Source organism: Ictidomys tridecemlineatus, chromosome 4 (assembly GCF_052094955.1).
Source record: "Ictidomys tridecemlineatus isolate mIctTri1 chromosome 4, mIctTri1.hap1, whole genome shotgun sequence".
In the NCBI taxonomy this organism is placed as follows: domain Eukaryota; kingdom Metazoa; phylum Chordata; class Mammalia; order Rodentia; family Sciuridae; genus Ictidomys; species Ictidomys tridecemlineatus.
This window is the reverse complement of record NC_135480.1, coordinates 151,689,412-151,709,586: the sequence shown is the minus strand read 5'-3', so window position 1 is coordinate 151,709,586 and position 20,175 is coordinate 151,689,412. Positions and strand designations below refer to the sequence as shown.

At 38.7% G+C, this 20,175-nt stretch overlaps 2 protein-coding genes across 53 annotated transcripts in view; one reads left to right on the top strand and one right to left on the bottom strand.

Annotated features, from left to right (window-relative positions):
* The window catches only part of Ptprd (protein tyrosine phosphatase receptor type D), a 2,128,582-nt gene that overhangs the window by 1,612,106 nt on the left and 496,301 nt on the right, over positions 1-20,175 (top strand). The window lies entirely within an intron of this gene.
* The window catches only part of LOC144377281 (uncharacterized), a 503,618-nt gene that overhangs the window by 481,949 nt on the left and 1,494 nt on the right, over positions 1-20,175 (bottom strand). The window lies entirely within an intron of this gene.

The following is a 20,175-nucleotide window of genomic DNA, read 5'->3' as shown; positions in this document are numbered from 1 at the left end:
TAAAATGAAGGAGCACTGTGTGTTGTTAATACCTGCTGCTTACCATAAAAGACCTAAGAAATAATATTGTAGGCTAATGAAACAAAATATACTACAATATTTTAATTCTCTGTAGTTTCTTTTTGGGTGAAGTGTTGTTGCTCATAAGAATAATCACTTCCTGTTAGTGCTTCAAGACAAAGAACAGCGGTGTGTGTTGATGGAGGGAAAGGTGCAGTGTACCTGGATTACTGGCCTCCTGCTTGTCTTCTCAGTGATGACATACTTCTAATATGCACCGTCAGATTAAAGAGTTATCACTCTGAGCAGTTAGAACTTTGCTCAATAAAAATAATGATATTAAAACTTGTGCATAGGAGCGGATTGTGTGCTGTGCCACATCATCATCTTTATGAAAGGGAAAGGCAGAAGCAGATGACTGGTGATTTCTACAGATAGCACCAAATGGGGATGAGCCAGACCTAGAATTGAAGCCTTGCTCAGAAATTCCAAATAGAGAGAGGATCTAAAATCCCTCCTTATCTCTCAGACAGTTGCCATTAATATGCTGTCTATTCAGTGATGATAAACGTGGCTACCATCCCAGCTTATATCAAATATCACCAGGTAAATTGCTGGCAGAATATGCTGTGGGATTTCTCAAGGGTAGACTAAGAAAAATTACTGTCTTCTTTTCCCTATAGTCTGACTGCTTTTCACCCAGCAATCCCTGCTGCCAGCATCTGGAAAGGTACATCTCAGATCCTGCAGTACAGAGGGTGTATTTTCCCTGTAAACAGTGTTACCGTACAGAGTGAAAAATGCTTGCATTGAAAATTCAGACTTAGTGAGACCAAAAAGGCTCATGCTTTGTTATTTGGAAGGTCACTCTCCTTTCACTGTACATTTCTCTGTGTTTAGGTACACGTGGAGGGTATTTGGAGCAGTCTCAGGAAAGGGATGACCAGAGATTGGGCTTCCAGATTTAGTCCAACTCCTCTTTGTCTGTGTTTCTGTCTAAATTTGAAGGAAAGTCTAATGAGCTTTAAGGCTAGAAAGTCGTCATGCCAAATTAAAAGCAGTTAGCAGGAACTCCAAGATCCAGGATTCTATTTCCAATCATTAAAATTAAATACTATCCCTTTCTCCAAAACGTTTAAAATAATTTAGTCTATAATTCATAATTGGGAGATGGACACTAATCATAAAGGGACCTCAAAAACTGAAATAATAACCAGGGCTGACTGCCCTGGCACTCTTTTATAATGAACTTGTGACCCTATTTTGTCTGGTTCTGGTTTAGCATTGTACCCTGGTGTTTGCAGAATACGATCCTCAGTAGATGTTTGAACACATGCTTGAAAGAAGGTTTGAATGAGAGAATGCAAGAACAAAGCCAACTGGTCCAATCATACCGTGTGCTCCCTACTCATTACCTTCTCACCCCCAGGATGCCCAGAAGGTTCATTTTTTGTAAAACCAGGAAACAGGAATATTCAGGACACCTTTGAAGCAGGTTCCCCACTCGTGCTCACCACCCATCTCAGGGCTAACAGATCTTATAATGGGCCCAAGAAGGGAAAACACCTGCTTAAAGATACTTGGGGATCTGAGCCTTTCTCTGGACACTAGAACGGTGTGTTGTTTTAAGGAAGTCTGAATGCTCTCTATTTCACCCTAGCCCAGAGTAAAATAAGTGTTCCACATTACTGGCCAGGAGAGCCTGGTGAACACAGAAGCATAACCAAGAGCAGCCTGGGGAGGTGCAGGATTGGCATTTGCCCACAGTCACCAAGGGCACATCTGTGGCTATTCTTTCTTGTGCTATGTACCCCAAGGGGATTAAAGGTCCAGACAATGAATTTAGAGCACTCAGCTTTTCCTCTCAAGCATACACAACCCTCCTTATTTACATTTCTTCTTCATTCTTTGTTCTCCACCCTCCCCCACCCTGGTCCCACACACTGGCCCTGTGTCTTTCAATTTGGCTGGTTACACAGGCAGCTGACAGCACAATAGGTACAGTAGTCATTTTATTTCCTTCCAAGTATTGTCTGTGCCTGGAATGAAGAATTGCAAAGAAGGACATGTGTTCCAATTCCACTGCTTTCCAGTCTCCTACCAAGGATCCAGCAATTGGGAACATGAAGACACAATGTTTCATAAAGTTCCTTCAGTAATATCCGGCAATGTAAGCTAACTGTTCTCTTTGAATGTGATTAATATACGCCACTTCTAATGGCTGTAAAACATTTCATGTTCAAAGTCAAGTATATAAACTGTACACTGCTAAGTATCTTCACAACTTCCCTTAAGAGTAAGGGTGGGGCCCTGGGGATTAGCTTGTGGTATAGTATACTTGCCTGGCATGTGTGAAGCCCTGGGTTCTATTCCCAGCACCAATAAATAAATAAAAACTAAAAATAAAATAAAACAAGAAAGTTAACTAAAAAAATTTACAAAGGAGTGAAAAGAGCTGATTAAGTATTTGACCCTTTTTTTTTTCCAATTTCATTTCTGTTGGATAATGAGCACACTCCCATAGAGTTATATCAGTAAGTACATTTATTTCTACCCAGCATCCTTCTTGGCTTCCCATTAAAGAAAACAAGAATTGAGAAAATGAGAAAATGTAGTGACTCTTGTTTGCAGGGTTTACCTGGGAAAGGGGAGAAGAAAGAAATGATGACCCCTGGAAACATTGTCCATTCACCTGTCTCATTCATAAATGCAAAATGTCAGCAAGGGCTAGCATTTTTTTTAAATATTGCTAAAAAATATGTTAAGTTTAACTGAGACCTGAAAGTTCTTTTCCATTTTTTCCTGATAAACTACTATCATTCTGTAAATAGATGCAAATGTGAATTTTTGTTATTTGACCTATTGTCAGAAAAAAAGAAACACCAAAAGACCAAAATAATTAAAGACAATATGCTCATTAAAATATGTAAATCTATTTAATAAGCTAATTTATTGTGGCTCTGAAATCCTTTACAGTAGGAGAAATAAACTACCTCTGTGAAAGACCCCAGGGTGTCAGTGTCTAATAAAGTTCTAAAAACAGCGAAAAATGAGATGTTTACCTATTTAGGTAGATTAAGTGATGTCTAATGAATCATTAATTTGACATAGACGTTATCCTGGGTTATTCATGTTTGACTCCTTGGAATAAGGCCCAGATTATGTTTCTTCTTTTTATTTGGCTAGTACAAATTATTTAAGTATGAAACAGCATAGTAAAGGACAGGGCCAACCAGTGTCCTTTTAAAACACTCTGTACTCAGCATCGTATTGGGCCATGACCTTGAACTTTGTAACTTTTAAAGATGTTTACAAACATACTTGCATTTTTCTTTCAATAATTAAAAACTATTTCCTGTTTGTAGAGGGTACCAGGTCACTGGGTAAAGTTTTACTGCAATTCTAAAGAACACCAAATGTGCTGAGTTATTTTTGCAAGTAAATTTCCCAGATTAAAATGGTCAGAGTGTATTAACTGAAAATTATAAACTAATGAATTCTTCCTGACTAGGTTTCTGCAGGGAGCAAATACTGAAATCTTTAACCAGGAAATGATGAAGCTCCAAATTCTTCTGAGGATATTGTAGTAAAGTGATTATCCTGTAATATTATACTGCACGAGCATTACAAAGGCCATGCATAGGTGCAAGGAATTTTCAGGACTCAGAACATTTTTTCCCACAGAAAACCAGGTTCCTGGTCTATTGCCAGGGTTTAAAGGGAACGGTGAACTGATGGCATTTGGCCACAAGCTTTTCATCAGCTAGTCTGGCCTGATGACGGTTCCCCGAGACACACCCCAAGTGTAGTACAGATAAGACCAGTCTGAGTGGATTTTTTCAGCATGCATGCACCAATGGGCTCTCTTGCTTTATTTTAGTTTGGTAGAAAGCTTTACAGCAGAAGTGATAGACACTCAAGGGACAGTGCTCTGTTTCATACACTCGTTTGCTAAAGTATTAAGAAGAAGGGATGGGCCAGTTAGGACACTGTGAGATCCCAGTAAGAGTCAAATCCAATAAGAGTGTTATTTAAACAATAAGGACACTTACTATTTCATAAGAAACCCAGGCACAGGACAGCAGGGTTGGTTAATTTAGTGGTTTAACATCAAAACATCTTTCTGGATGTTCCACAAAATCCTAAGAAGTGGGCCTATGATTTCCTCCTTTTCCAAGGAAAGTAGAACTCGGAGAGGCTATGGCTTATGCACATAGTGACTCAGTTAAGTGGCCGAGCAGGACTTGAGCCACCTTGGATCTAAAGCTTGTTGCCCTGATGTTCTAACATCATGAAATATGGTAACTGTAGATACACTATAGATGTACTACCCAAGGAAATGAGATAACGCGTACTATTAAGTGTAGCAATGTACACAAGCACTCCTACAACTGGATCTGCTTATTTCATAATTGTCAATTCCCTGTCTCTGCCACATCATTCTGTAAGTACACCTTGAGATGTTTACCCTTAGGCATGAAATAGCGTTGTCAATGATTAGAAACTATTATTTTTTAATATTTTTTTTAGTTGTAGATGGACACAATACCTTTATTTTGTTTATTTTTGTTTATGTGGTGCTGAGGATGGAACCCAGTGCCTCACACATTCAAAGAAAGCCCTCTGCCCCTGAGCTACAACCCCAGCCCTTGGTCATAAACTCTTAGAGATGATATGAACTTAATAAAAGTTGCTAAAGTCATTCTGCTAGCGTTGAGTTATGTTTATTGTGATTATGCTAGAACTTTTAGAGAACGTTCTCATGACCACTAGAAAGAGCCAGCTGGATTAGCAATTCTGTTATTTATCATAATTAACTTTAATCTATAAGTGATTGGCCATCTATTGTTTAATGTAACCATCTTAAAAAAATCTTAAAAATAAATTATTTTTATCTCCATTTCACAAATAGATGACTCTTTGTTGAGTGCACCGATATATGGTTGTATGGGTCAAAGATTACTCAACTGTATTATCAGAACTCTAAGTAGTCCACTTCTCCTCCCCCCATGTTACTTATACTCTAACTGAGGGAATCCCCTCACCACCTCCTAGAAAAAAAAATGTTCTTCATTTTTGTTTTTAAAGTTTCATTCTCATTACCCATGTAGGTCAGAAAAATCTCCAGACGTTGTGTCCTAAACATTTATCAAACATTTCCTAGGAGCTAAGTTTTTCATGGCAGTTTCAAGGACACAATTTTATGTAGTCTGTACAATAACCCAAAGAAATAAATATCATTATCTCTGTTATACAGATAAAGAAACGAGGACCCTGGGGCTTTTAACAGCTCACCCTGTGACACACAACTCTTAACTGAGCTAGGAATTATGTTTTCAACTCCAGTGCAATTTCCACTGTGATAAATTAAGAGGGAGATAAGAGTCATTGGGAGAACAAGGTAACCCAGTGTTGCTCTGGATAGATGCTCTGAAGAGATTGGGATCAGGGTGGGGAGCATGAGTGCTCAAGTGAGGCACAGGGCAGACAGAAGGGACAAGAGCAGGAAGGCCAGTGAGAGATCCTTTGTTTGTTTTTTCCAGAGTCAGATTCTGCACTTAGGCCATATTCTTATTTATCCCAGAATCTTTTGGTGATACCCAAGTTGGGAAATTGCAAAAACCAGTCTGTACAACTGTCATTACATCTTATACACCTCCACAAGGAATAAAGAGCTTCTTGCTGTGTTGGCTTGAAAAGAAAGAACATTTGGGTTTACTGATGAAGGTTTTCTATTTGGCAGGATCACCACGCAAGTCATGGGCAACTCCCTGATCCACAAGTCATCAGCCATGACATATGGGCAGTAAAATGAAAACTTCTCGCTGGATTGTGAATTGTCATTGGTTCACAAAGACAATACAGAAATGCCCAAGGGAAGCAAGCGTGGAATAATTTTATCAAAATCTTATCCTACATTCACAAGTTACATATTGTGAATACTCAAGATAGGTACAGCTGGGGCTGTGGCTGTGGCTCAGTAGTAAAGCACTCGCCTTGCATGTGTGAGGCACTGTGTTCGATCCTCAGCACCAAATAAAAATTAATAAAGATACTGTGTGTTCATCGACAACTAAATAGATATTTTAAAAAGATACGTTCAGTTGTTACCCTCAAATCCTAGAAGTGTATGAAGACTGCTCAGCATGATAAAGACCCAGTGTTATGTTTTAATAACGAAATGTACTTACAAAACTAGAAGATGGCTCACAAGTACTCACATGGGGTAGCCTGTCAGTTCATATAGAGTCTAGGACTGATGTCCTCTAGCAGATCATATTTTGTCTTGCCTCCTCCTTTTTATTTCTTGCCACTTACATTTCTCTTCGCTGTTATAGATCCTTGTGCCTGGCACTAGAAAGAGCTAGACTCTGATTTTTCTATGCTTTAGAAACCACCACTTATAAAGAAATCCTCCTTTTGATATTATTGACTGAAGTTCAGAGTATAATTTCAAGTCCTCAATAAGATTAAATAGGTGAGGATGAGAAGGAAGAAAATTAAAGAGACTGAAATTACCATTCATTCATCACTCATTCCCTCATTCAAAAGTCAACACATTGGGATTGTAGTTTAGTGGTAGAGTACTTGCCTAGCATGCCTGAGGCATTGGGTTCAATCCTCAGCACCACATAAAAATAAAATACATAAAATAAAGGTATTGTGTCCATCTACTACTAAAAAATTATTTAGGAATGTTGACACATAAATATAATTGACCCATTATGTGCAAGGTAACACACTAGGAACTAGAGTTACAGAGAGAATAAAACCTGTTTGATTCTTACCCTCAGGAAGCTTATATGCTAGTGGAGAAATAGAAATAATAACTAATAAAAAGAATCACATGTACCATGACATCTGGCAATAATCATTCAGAAGAAAAATTAAACAGGATAAAAGAACTGGCAGGAAGGGGTGGTGATATGCTAGGGGTCAGGGAGTGTGGCCATGTATATAAAGATTCCTTCATTCAATATTTATTGATTTCCTTTGAAGTGTTGGGTCCTGCGTGGGGTATAAGATGAATAAGACATGGTCCTGCCCTCCAGCAGCTGACAGCTCACTGGAGGATCTCGCCACCTGCTCCATTAGGCAGACAGATTAGAAGTCTTAGGGCATATTGCTGCAGTAACATTGTACACAGTGACCAATTTGAACAGATTGTAAGTATTCCAAAACTCACAGTGGTTTCCATAAAATAATTCTGACTTCAAGTAAACATTTTCAGTTGGTGAGTAACTCTATTTTCCACCGACAGCACTCATAGTTGAGGGCTTCCTTAATGCAACGATGACTTGTTTTTTCAATTGGTTGCCAAGGCTTGTTTGGGTCCTTATTGAAATGTACTTGCTTAGCTCCTCCAAAGCAACTTGGCTGGTTTCTTGTTGTACTGGCAAATGCTGCCTCCTGTACTGAAAAATTTGTTCTTTCTGAAAAATTTGGACTGTCCCTAGATGGTTTTCATTAAAATTAAAGAAAGAATAATAGACTTTTTAAAAAATAAAAAGTGATAACAGAACTTTATATCGTTTTACAAGGAATAGGTTACATCCTGGGTGATGTCCCAGTCTGTCCCACTTCTATAGTGCTTTGTGCAGATACCTGGCTCAAAATTTCATTATTCATCAAGAATACAGAGAAAAGTATAATTATGGTCAAAATACTAGCTTGTGTAAGCAAGCTATTTTCTTCATTGTATTTTTAATAGGAACTTCATATCCTCAGTTTTACAAAAGTTGTAATAATGTAACATCGTTAACAAGAGAACTCAATCATTTGGGTTACAACACTGAACAGAGCAGTTTTGTTTTCTGAAGGTAGGGACTTTTTGGTAGCAGGTGGGAGATCAGGTCACACATAGTTCCCCCAGAGCAGGGGCAACAGACTTGCTAATCTCTGTGCTAGCACAAGTGAAGATATTCCACTGGCCTTACAGGCCCACGTTGGAACTTTCTTCCTCCTGGCATTCTCACTGTCAATTCCTCGCCCACTGCCATAGCTAGATCAGGGCAGGAAATTATCTTGGCTAGGCTGAGACATAAGCACAGGTGGTACCACTTGTTCTAAACTTTTTTAGTTTTTGATGGAAGAGCTATGAGTGGACTTTAGAGCTGTGTTCGAGCCATATGTTCAGTCAGGAAAGTGGAAGCAAAAGCTTTTGGCTCTTGTGATTGATCAATCGCATTGCCACTGACTTCCGGGCTTCCATCTTGCAGAAGATATATCCCTTCTCAGTGGTACCTCAGAATGATGGTGCCAGCCAGAGTCACGGACTGGTTACACCCAAATATCCTCAATTCCTTACTGTCCCCAACAGTGGATGTGGGCAGTTTTTAGTCTGTGTTAGAAAATTTCACACCAAATATTATGTTGCTTTTTTTTTTTACTACACTAAAGTAAAATCAATTTGTCATAAATTCTTTTCCCCATATGTTTGTGTCCTTCCTCTTGGTCAAGTATTTACTCTTATCATGGCCTTTTTATACAGCATTTCCCATTGGGATGATCATGTCAGCTTTACAGGTAAATGACAAATGGGAATATTGCTATCAAAGTTACTTCCAAAGGCCATGAAGAGTCAATCACTGGATAAGATTGAGAACATAAGATTGAAAACTCAGTTCTAAATATAACCTCTTCCTCAACACTCGTGAGTAGTAAATTCTGCTAAAGCCTAACTCTACCCTAAAATTCCCCACAGGAACTCTGCTGTTCCCTAACGTATTTTCTAAGGACATCACACAATGTAAAATTTGCTTCACTGAATCTTAAATAGCTGATTCTGTAGCTTATGTATGTGTCCCACCTTTCTTTGGTGATAAGATGCTAACATAAAAACTTCCATTTTTTTCAGCACTGTGAACTTTGATTCTGAGAATATACTGCAATTAAGTAGTTTTGCAGGGTGGCCTTCCCAAATAGGAAGGATGTTCCAGTTGTTTGTGGGTTTGGCTTAGGTTATACAGTTTATTTGTTTGGGTTGTATGCTTTGAACATGTGCCCAGGGCTTTTAAAGAGAGTGATGGGAACATTTGTACAAATGAAATTGAAAGCAAGTGAACAGGCATTGCCAACAACTTTAATTATGAACCTAGCAACATGTGTACTTATTTGATAGTTTAAGGGCGCGGGACGGGGGGGGGGGCATCTGGTAGTCTCTCACAGGATGCCTGCTTTAAATATTTAGCAGGCAGGAAATAAAAAGCATAAAGACTTTCCACCCTTTTGGCTACCGAAAAATATGGTAAACTGCCTTGTGTACTTTCCCCAGTATCTTTTCCCTTGCAGGCACTATCAGGAATGAGGGTAAAGTCCTGAAGCAGGCAGAGTGGTCATTAATGTCAGGTGATGGGGCAGCTGCACCATTCCTCTTCCTCTTCTTGCAAAGTTTCTCTCAAAAGCCAAAAAGGCCAGCACATCACAGGGTGTTGAACTTCAGAGAGAGTGTGTGTTCACGCTTGTGTCTTCTAACCCTTATTGCTTTCTTTTGCCTAAAAGGGAAAAAGCCATACTCTTTGGAACCTCTCCTTTTGACAGACAAGTTTCCCAGAAATGGTAACTAGAAGAGCTGGAGGGTTGTTACCCACGAGGGCATTACTAAGATCAGAGTGGTGAACCAAAAGAATTTGGAGAGTTTGAGAATCACGAAGATTGGGGTGGTTGACACACACTTTCTTTTTCCTTTAATTCTTGAGGTTTTTTTTTTTTTTCCTTTTTTCTTTTTCCCTTGCATCTTCAATTTCAGTCAAGTGTATTTCATCCCAGATACAGACAAAATCCTCTTCTCTCCATTCTGTGCATGGATTAGGACTAATTCCAAGATAAAAATAACATCTCCTCCCTTGAAATGTGTAGCTTTATTCTAAGAAGGTTTTGTTGTTGTTGTTTTTGTTTTGTTTGTTTGTTGAAAGATCTGTTTGTTGTTTTTGTTTTTCTTGTGATATATGAGATGGTATTTCCAGGGTGGTTATTTCATGCTGTTGCAATAAAATTGGGGCGGGGGGGGGCAAGCAAGCTAAGGGTATATCTTTTAAAGCTTTTCTAAAAACTGACAGGAAAAGACAGACGGCAACACAAACAGTTGATGGCAAATTCCAAGTAAAATAGCTAGAACGAGAAGCATCCTAGAATGCTGAAGCCCACTGAAATGTCCCAGCAGGCTGCTACGTTTGCACTTCAATGTCCACTAAATTTCCTATAATTACAGCTTCCTGCTGAAGGAGACTTGAGGTATCTGCAGGCTCTTACGACCTTAGTTATGGTTGGAAGGGTAGTAGGTAGGATTCAATCCTACCCCCAATTGCCAACTAGTGCTAGCAGCTAGAAGCATCCTTCAGAGTACAGACCACTGTTAGAATAAGCCAGCTGTGCAGAGCAGAATTAAAAAGCTTGTAGATTTAGGTAAAATAATACCACTGGTGATTCCTCCACCTCTAAAGAGAATAGAGGAAAGAAAAAGGCAAGTCCTGGAAAAAGACAACTAGCCTCTTCAGAAATGCTGAAATCCGCTCAGAGGCACTGAGTTATTTTCCTGGGATTTAAAAAAAAAAAAAAAAAAGAAAGAAAAAGAAAGAAAGAAAAATACATATCAATGAATTTGAACTGGACTTGAACTGAGTTATCAAGGTGGTTTTCAGAACTACCTAAAAAGTTTGCCAAGAATTCTGACTCCTGGCAACTAGCCCTAAGTTTCTGATTTGGAGAAATTAATAAGTCTGGCCCCTGGGTTAAATAGGTGTTTGCCACTTACAAAATTATTAGAGGCATTGAAAAGACAGGTCCTTTATGTTCTCTGTGAACCATAAAGTGCCACATATGTGTTAATGTTTAATAAAGTGTAGATAGTGTTCCCTGTATTTGTTAGACATTGCTAGGAAGTCTTGGAATAAGAAGTCCGCTCTAGTTGCATATTGATAGTTTCTATTATTAGAGTTCATCGAGAATATTTCCTTCTCAAGAAAATGAATTCCTTAAGGCAAAAATTGGAAGCAACATCTTTCTCTCTCAGAAGTAGTAGTTTTGTTGTTCCTGACTTAACTCTGAAAATAACTCGCAGGTATTTAGACTAGTTCCAATTTGCTTCTAAGGAAGGGATTTTAATCTTTTCCCCTCATTCTATTTTTTTTTCCTCCTTTCTTGCTGTAATCACAGACTCATTTGGGGGTGGGCTGGAATTTAGGCTATTTTGATGGCATGGTTTTCTCTTTTAATTGAACTGCAGAGAATGAAAATCATTAGGGGATGTTTTTATTGTATTTGGATAAAAGGGTTTTCCCTGGCATGTGTGTCCTGCTCACAGCACACATTCTAGCAAGGCTTGATAGTGCATAGTTCACATACCTTGCACACAGTGGAGGTCTGAAGAATGAGCAGTGGGCAAATGGGCATGCGTGAAAACTAAGTAGTAACAAATGCTGAAAACCCTGCAGGACTGTAAGAAATTTGGGCTACATTTCACTTGCAGTTACTACTTAAAAATGGAATTCGGTCAAAGGGTCATGTGTTTTTTCACTGATAAAAAAATAAAAGCACTTTCACAAAGAATCCTACCGCTGGAAAAAAAAAATTTAGAAATAATCTAGCCCCGTGATTTTTGAATTGTGTTTCCTACAGCTGTAAAGTTAAGTTTGCTCCACCTTGGCTAACCAGATTAATCCACTGAGAAGCTTTTAAAAGTAAAGATATGAGAGCCCCTCTCCCAGAGAATCCAATTTAGCTAGTATGAGTGGGCCATAGGCATACATTTAAAAAATTTGTATGTATGATGATGCACAGTTAGAATTGTGAACCACCATTCCAGGGGTTTGACAATCCAAACATTTGGATTCATGATTTGATACATATGATTATGATCCTGGAAACAACATGATAGAATTTATTAAACTGGGAAAACTGTGATAAGTTCCTGCCCTATAGAGTTTTCATTAATTTCAAAGAAAACACTGCGCTCCAAAAAAACTCAAAAGTACAAAGTTCTATTATGCACTCTTAGGACAGGACATTGTGCAGGTGGACAAGGAACACAAAGAATAGTAAGACCCTGCCCTTCTGATCAAGACCTTACAGCCTTGTAATCTAGAAATATACATGGGCAGAGGGGTTGGCCTGTAGCAGAGGTATAGGAAGAGAAAAAGAAGTATAACTTTAATGTGTTATGAATGGTACAGGTAGGACTGAATCTCACAAAATATTCTAGCTTTCAGCACTTACTCTAATTTCTTACCTCTACTTAGCAGTTTTGACATCCAACCTGTTTTATTTTATTTTGTGGGAGGGGGTGTGCAGGGATAAAAAGGAAGAATAACATAGGCAAGTGGTATTGGGGCAAGTAGGATATTTCTTAGAGTTTGGTTCTTGATAAATGATGACGCACAGTTAGGATTGTGAACCACCATTCCAGGGTTTGACAATCTGAATTATCAAGGTGGTTTTCAGAACTACCTAAAAAGATCCCTCTTCAGGAGATCCCTCTGAAGGAGAGGAAAAAGTAAACATGAACACCAGCCCTTTTCAGGACTTCTACCAGGTACCTGGGCCCTGGTGTCTTTGCCTAAGGAAAAACAGAAAAGAATGCCTGACTTGATTGGCTTTTGTGCTTCTCAAGGTCAAAGACTGTTAATAGTCCCAGGTCAGTTCATCTCTTGCATTGATAATGAGCATAGTTGAGTTAGGAATAAAAAAAAAAAGAGAGAGAGAGAGAGAGAGAAGAAAAAAATTGTTAAAAGTTCACATTGTCAGTTGCTCTTCATATTGGTCTCAACTCAGAATTTTTAGAATTTCTTTATTCTCCTCACAAACATTGTAACCCGGCACAAGAACTTTCAAAGGCATGAGTAAACTAAGATATCTCTACAAGATAGGATTACGTAAATGTTTGCATAAATTCCCACTAACTCCATCCAGTACATGTGTACAATTGTAGCATTTTGCCACTCCAATTAGTGGATCTAAACCAATAACACTAGCCATGAAACACACCTTAGTGGTGCCGTTTTCTATGGCCTTTTAGTCAATTTCAGTAGAATGTTTAGCATGATAGAGATTGTAAGAAGTTTCAAAGCATGTGGGCAGAGGCATCAGAAAGAGTATTCAGTGAAATGATTCTTTAGGATTGGTGGGGGTAGTCAGCCTCATGTTGTCATAGGGGAATTGCTGAGGAAAACAAAACAAAACAAACAAACAAAAACCTGTACAATTCTATTTTGACAATGCTGGAGTTTAGGATATTGGCAGTAAAGGTTTGAAATACAGAATGGAATAATGGGCTTCAGGCGGCATTCCATTTGTGGTGTGTCTTGAATGTTGGTAGAACATTTGTGATTAGTTGTGCAGAATGTACTTAATCATGATCCACTGAATTTTTTTGAGCATGGGAGTTATATAATCAAACTTGAGATTTATTAAAGTTAATTGGACAGCATAGTGGGGAATGGATTGATGCCAGTAGGGAGAGGATTGGGAGCAGCAGAACATGCAAAAATTTATTACTGTAGCAGTCCAGGATAGAGTCAAGACATTTGTATTATAAAAATGAACTTTCTGTGGTATGAAAAGGTGACTAAACATGGTCTTAAAGAACTGAATACAAATAACTGAGCAGGTTGGGTACTCGTACATGTTTAAAATATGCACTGACTTGAATAGAGTATTTGAGGTAATCATACAAGTGGGAAAAAATAGTCTTTGATTCTCCTTTTAAAATCTCTCTAGGCTTGTTTGATGTCACTAGTGATTTTGGAGATGTGGCCAATGAATTTGGAAAGTCAGGGTGACCTGTGGTAACATATGATCAGATAGAAAATATTGTTTACAAATACCATTAGCCATGTGAAGGATTCCCCCAACCCCCTGCCCCAGACGGAACAATTATTTTGACATCTTATAGGAATACATGAAACTTTCTAATTACTCTCATCCAGATATCTCTGGAGCTGTGAATCCACACACTGCTGTTCATATTTTATTATTCTTTGTGACATTTTGGTGTTTGTTATGACTGGTGAGACCTAACTCTGACCAAACTATAGGTAATTGTAACTTGCAGTGTGGTCACAGTGAGAGGTGATAGAAAAGTGATATCTAACCAGCCACAGTGGTATCCAGGCACATGTTACCACTCATTGATTCATTCAATAGACATTTTTTGATATCTGCTTACAGCCATGGTGATATAAATAGTGTGGAGATGCTCAGAGTTTAATCGGGTGCACACATATACAATAAAATTACAGAGAGATAGGAAATAAAAGAAAAAAGAAAAGAATGAGAACCCAGAGACACCGCAAATTCATTCTATTTAATGGACTGCAGGAAGCTCTGTAAAGAATGTGATATTTCACATGAAATAGGCAATTAACAATAAATTCATTTCCTTTTTCTTTCTTCCTGTCTCCATCCTTCCCTTCCTTTATTTTCTCAAATATTTATGAAGTACTTAGAATGCTTAAAGCACTCTGAAAGGTGCTTTTAGTTCCAATCAGACATGAAGCCTACTCTGAGAAAACAGCTGAGAGAACACTACACTGAGTATGTACACCAAGTAGAAATTAAGTGGCATAACTGAAGTATAAGACAATTATACAACTATAAGACCAAGATAGAGAAAACGTGGCTGGAAGATAGTATTCTTAATGTCTTTTCTGGTATTCACTGTTTTGATAACTGCTCTTGAATGCATGGGGAACTGTCTACAGCTGTAGATGGGGGCAGTGCTGCATATGGGAAACAAGGTGAGATAAGGTAACTCAGGATACAATGACTAGTTTCTCACTAGTCATCTATAATTCCCAGACTTCATGGAGATACATTTCCTGTTACATGGGGACTAACTGGTGGTATTTTGCTTCTGAGTGGCTGAAAAGCATTTTCTGAAACTTTATTAGAAAAAGTCTTTAAAAATAATTTCACAGGCCAGGCCAGATGGCACATGCCTGTAATCCCAGTGGCTGAGAGAACACTACACTAAGTATGTTAAGTTGAAGCAGGAAAATCACAAGTTCAAAGCTAGCATCAGCAACTAAGCAAGACCCTGTCTCAAATTAAAAAATAAAAATGGGCTGGGAATAGGGCTCAGAGGTTAAGAGCCTCTGGATTCAACCCCTGGTACCTAAATAAATAAAATAAAAATTTCACAGCTCTGTATCAGTACTTTCTTGCTAAAAACATGAAACCTGAACTTGGTTGGTGGGCACAGAAGTCTTATTAGCTTTGAAAAGCTGCTGTGCTTTGGATTTGACTTTTGTTTTTTTCTCTCTTCCTAACCATTGAATCTTGAAGCACATTTGTTCATTAAGGAGGTTCAGCACCCTCTACAGTAGTTGATTGCAAGTCATTAAAAGCCGGCAGCATGTCCTAGTCTTAAAAGATAAGAGTCAGGCTTGTGCAAATGAAATTTTAAACAAATGCTGCTTTACTTTTCTATCATTCTCTGAAGAAGTGCAAGCTTTGCTTGGCTGTGGATCCACTAATAAAATTGTAGTATAAATTTTAACTTCAGTTCAGGTTATGTCCTATGTCTTAGACATTCTTACAGACACTGAACCAAGATATTCCTATTTTCAAAGACTCTTGTTTCCTGTCCTAGGAACTATCTGTGATTCATTTCTACTGTGTGCCTCATTCTTGTATCACTCAGCAAAATGAAGCCTACTTCATCAGTTTTTCGTCTCTGTCGACTTTTCCTTTATTCAGTTGATTAATTACTAGCTTTTTGGTGACTTCTTAATCTTTTTCTGTATTTTAAAATATTCCTTCATTTAAAAATTCTCTAATGTTAAGATACAAATACAGAGTACAGTTACTTTCCTTCCACTCAGCTTTGCCTTTTCTTTCAAGGATATCAGTCAACCATGTATTTAAAATCATGAAGGAATAAAACAAATAAACAAGAAGCCATTGGTTTCCTCAGCTAAAACATTGACACTTAAAACAAAGTGATAAAAAATGATTACACCTGACATTAAATAACAACCCACTCATTTAGGTTAGAAATAGTTGTGCTTGAAAAAAGATGCTGCAAATATATAAAGATATGTGAATCTGATGTCTAAACTGTATAGATTAAAAAAAAAAAAACAAAACAAGACACAATTTTATTGTTAGGAAACACTGAAAGCCAATAGTTAATGCATGTATTAATGGGGCTTCTTGACAAATCACCTGTTAAATTTTAGCTGACAGCTTGTCATATATTAATTATAAATAATTGTAATATACGGCTATCATAATGCATGCAACAAAAAAAATAGGAAAGGTAATTAGAGTATATCCTTTGTTTTCTCCCTTCACTTATTGCTCACAAGAAAAAAATGACCCAATGTTTCACTTGGGTTGGGATGGTGCCAATGGTTAATGGAATGCCCCACTCTACTAAAGAATTTAATGGGAATATCCATTTGTCACAGTCGCATGCTGTAATCTCCAGTAGCAGAGCCAATGGAAAATAGCATCGTACCATAACGTCCTCTATACACTGCAGGTGAGGGTGAAATGCAGCAGGCCAAACTGAGCAGTCAAGAGAGGGGGCTTGGCTTTTCTAGGCCTTTAGTTAGAGAAAGATAGGGATTTCTTAAAGAGGATAGTGTTGCCTGTCAGCAAAAAGAGATGCTGCTCTAGAGAAAAAGAAACTGCACTTCTTTCATATGCAGAAAAGTGTGAATGTTTGCAGAGCCGGTCTCCAAACCTCTAAACACCTGGAAGTCCACCTGTTTGTAATGGATACTAAAATCAGAAAGACCAGGATTAGACCCTCATTTCAGTCATCTCCTGGAGCTGAGTTTGAGCTTTCAAATCTGAAGAATGGGAATTACACACCAAAATGTGCAATGTTATAGGTAGGATTCACAAGGACTGTGTGAGTCAAAAAAGCTAGCATGGTGCCTGAGTTCTTGGATCTTCCTTTCTTCTTTGTAATCTAGGTGGAATTATAGTACTGTCTGATTACTTTATTTCTGTGCATCTTTATATGCATGTATCTTATGTCACTCAAGTAAGCAAAATATTGTTCAGTGTAGGGAGTGTCTTTGTGTGAATTAATTTTTAAAACTCAAACATCTTAACACTTTAAGAGGTAAAGATTTATTCAAACCACTATTATTTCATTTCTACATTTAGCAGCAAATTAAAGAAGAATGTTAGGTACCACCTAGCACCTGCAAGAGAGGGTCTCAGATATGAGTTTCATTACCCTAAGATGCCACTCACTATCTTCAGAACATGTCATTTGGATCTGTTCTGTGTTTCTCTATTCTAGCTGAATTTAATAAAAACTGCTATACTCCTCACAAAGAAAATATGATGAACAACAATTTATTCCATCCCTCAGTTCATAATTTATCATCATTACAGAAGTAAAAGCACAAGAGTTTGAAGTTAAATGGATCTAAGTTCAATTCTAGTTTGGTCACTTGCTTGTTGTCAGGTTGACCAAAATATCCTCTCTGATCTCATTCCTCACTTACACAATGGAACTAATGATACTTAACTAGCAAGGCATTGTAAAGACTGAGAGGAGGCAGTGGCTTTCAAACTTTCTCCTTTAATCACTAGCCATATGACCAAAACCATTTCTTTCCAAAAATTGTTCATAACCCACTAGATTTGTGAGTCAATAAAGGTCACAATGTGTCTTAAAAAAAAGCATGATAACATGCTTAGTACATAATGTAACTGGAACAATTGATTACTATTATTGTCATCATGACTATTTTTAGTCTTCTTTTACGATGCTTCATGATAAATGAGAATGAAATCTTTCGAGTACTTCTAGGAACTAACTCCCTTGGATGGGGTCCAAAACAGACTCATACTCATCGTATGCTGAATTATGCACTAGAGGGGGTTGTGCTATAGCAAAGCTCCTGTGTGCTATTCATCACAAAATGTTAGGGCTGGAAGGGAGCTAAGAAAATGCCTAGTCCTATTGCTTCTTTTTCCTCCATGTATTTATAGTTTTAAGGCATTTTATATTTATTGCTCATTGATAAGTTGGAAAAATGGTTTCTTTGATCCAGAGCTTGGAAGTGATAAGGAATAGTTTATGTGATAGGAGAAACTGGGTCATGATATCTGAGTTTTTACTCTACTTCTGTCACCAAAGAGGAGGGTGACCTCAGGGACTCAGGTTCCTCACCTATAAAAATGAGAAAATTTCAACAGATGATTAATCTACTTCTGGTGTTCTTTGATTTAAAATTTCCAAAGGGTAAATAGTTACATAAGATGTTGCAGCATCACAGTGCTCTTTGGTTACAAGTCTGTATTAATATATGTGTATCTGGCTGCAGTCTTCCTCCCACTTTTACTCGGATGTGCAGAGAAAGTTTGGCTCTCTATTTGTCTATCTCGCCTTCCTCAGCAGCATCACCCTGAATAATTCTCAGTCTCTTTTGTATAATAATAGCTCACACTCTCTAGCTGCTGCCCTAGATCCTTACCTCTTTGTCTCAGAGGTTCAGTTGTAGTAGGGAAATGAACATTGAGGGCCTCGTGGTGACAGAAAAGTTGGGCTTGTGTCCTTTACTTATACTCTCCTGTGTTTCCTTGATGTCTGGGTCCCTTTTTTACCTGCTGTTGCTCACCTTGGTAAAAAATAATTGCTGATTTCTATAGCTAGTCTATCTTGCTACCAGGGGGATGATATTTCCTAGACTACGCTCCCAGAGAGCAGTCAGTCTTCTTAGATGCATTATTCTCAAATGAAGTCAGATGTGCAGGCAGTGGGTTGTGAGTTGCTCCACCCAAGATAACAGCAGAGAAGTAGAATAGTAGGATTTTAAATGTTTATTCCTCTAATATTCTACTTTGGAAGAAAGTGAGATGGGGGAGGATGTGGCAATGAGAAAACCATGGTGGAGTTTACATCTTAGATGAGAATCATTTATCAGGAGGCTCAGATTTCCAAATCTATCTCAAGGGCACAAGGAGCAGAAGTTCATCATACCTGCTCAGTCTTTCACCTTGTATCATCAGAAAGACTGGAGGGTATTCCTGACTGGAAGGTGAAAATCTTCCTGATTTTCACTATGAGGCTAACCATTAAAAAGGAAAAATGAAAAAGAGTCATGCCAGGATGCGCCTTCTTCACCCCTAACTTGTTGGAAAACTAGACTTCATTTAATTGAAGACTCCAAAACTATGTGCCTTCTTTTTAGAACACACAGGAGTCAGAGGATTACTGACCAATCCTTCAGCGCTTTTCAGGAGCACAGCATGCAGATGGTAGAAACACATGGGTGGCTTGAGACAACAGTCAGGAAACAGGATCATTAGGTTGAATATAAGGAGGTCTGCTTACCTTTGCTCTTTTGAAGACAGCTTGGAGTCTGCAGGAGTATTGTTTGTATGTGCTAGCCTGAACACAGGATGAGCAATGGAGGTGGATGAAGGCCCTGGCTTTACTTTATTTAACCTTTCTGACCAAGTTTCTAACGAAATTTGACGGGTCAATTGCCAACGGTGGCTTCCAGCTGCTGACTTTCTCCACGGGGCTGGAGATCCTATGGAGATCCCTTACTTATCAATCCACACAGGGCACCTTAGCCACCCTTGCATTCTGTGGATAAACAATGTGTATGCCAACAACTGGGCTCCTGTCTGGGGAGAGGGTTTTATATTGTCCTTCACAGAAGCTGGGGAGCACTGCACTTCCAATATCATAAAAGCAAATAGCATGAAAGCAAAACAAGAGTTGTTACACCAGGATTTGGATTCAGTGCTTCCCATTCTCCTTCTCTGCCGCCAAAGTGGATCCTACAAGCATCCCCGAACGAGGCTGCCAAGGTGAACTGGGGCGGACACAAACTGTCTCATCAACGCGCGCTCCTTATATTATTATCAAAGCTCTGAACAGGGTGCGACCAGAATTTTTTCCTCCGGTGCGCCAGGACGCAGAGTAGGAAGCGCCCGGGTGTGCCTCTCTAGGAGATGAGTGAATCTATGAGAGAGGGTCTTTTCTGACCGGGTGGATGGATACTGAAGAGTGACGTCACCCCGCCCCCTCCTCGAGAGAGAAAAGAGAGAGAGAGAGAGAGAGAGAGAGAGAGAGAGAGAGAGAGAGAGAGAGAGAGAGAGAGAGTGTGTGTGTGTGGGGGGGGGGAGGTATGGTGCCTCCTTCGCCCAGCACTCCTGCCTGCCCCTCCTTCGTCCAGCCCTCTGGCCCTCTCAGTGGGTCAG